The sequence below is a fragment of the Galeopterus variegatus genome, unplaced genomic scaffold (assembly GCF_000696425.1).
Source record: "Galeopterus variegatus unplaced genomic scaffold, G_variegatus-3.0.2 Scaffold98733, whole genome shotgun sequence".
In the NCBI taxonomy this organism is placed as follows: Eukaryota; Metazoa; Chordata; class Mammalia; order Dermoptera; family Cynocephalidae; genus Galeopterus; species Galeopterus variegatus.
The window spans coordinates 1-820 of record NW_007824844.1 but is presented as its reverse complement, the minus strand read 5'-3'; the positions used below and the strand labels follow the sequence as shown (position 1 = coordinate 820).

The window sequence follows — 820 nt, the reverse complement described above, 5'->3', positions numbered from 1 at the left end:
ACACTGTTCTCAGCCCACTGCTCTGCTCTTTAGTGTTCTGTGGGTGGGGTGAGGACCCCAGTAGGGGGAGAAGAAATCCTATTTTGTTCAGACAATATGGCTGTCTTTGCTTGGGCTTTGTCCAGCAAATCCAAGCTGTTTATATGGGTCTGTATGTTGTGTGCATTTTCAGCAGAAACCACCGTGAAGTGCTTCACTTTTGAGTTCCCTACCTCCCTTAAAGTCATGGCAAACAGAACCATCCACTTGACTCGGTTCTCTGTATCACATCACTGATATCCTGAGACCTTTTGTATCAATTCAGATGAAGAGAAATAACACAAGACAGAAGCAGCGAGTACACCCTAAGAAAATTCTAAGCAGCCAATATCCAGGACACAGACATCTAAAACCGGGGCCATCTCTATGAAGATGTGATGGAGATAATGCAGCAGGAGCACTTCATATAAGTCACTCAGGTATGCAACCTGCACGTATGCATTCAGCTAGAACAAAGTGGTCAGGGGATTTAAATGCTACATAAGGGCCTTCATAACCATTAATTCTATGGTAAGAATGTCTTCTCATGAACAGCCCCATCTGTAACAAGCTATCTGGTGCAACTTTAGAGAACAGATTTCCTCTAGTTTGGCAGCAATTAAATATAGACGTAATCTCAATAAGCTGAAAAAATGTTTTACAATATTTTCTTGTGTTGCCATATATCGATCAAAGAAAGCCTGCGTCCATTAAAACGTCTCCCTGTGAAGTTAACAGACGTCGCACACTTCCATTAACCAATCCAGAAAAAGTGCTTGTGTTTTAGGCTGCAGGAGAGGGT

At 42.4% G+C, this 820-nt stretch overlaps 1 pseudogene; it reads right to left on the bottom strand.

Annotated features, from left to right (window-relative positions):
• Positions 1-29: 29 nt before the first annotated feature.
• On the bottom strand, positions 30-815 carry LOC103584750 (annotated as a pseudogene).
• Positions 816-820: the final 5 nt, after the last annotated feature.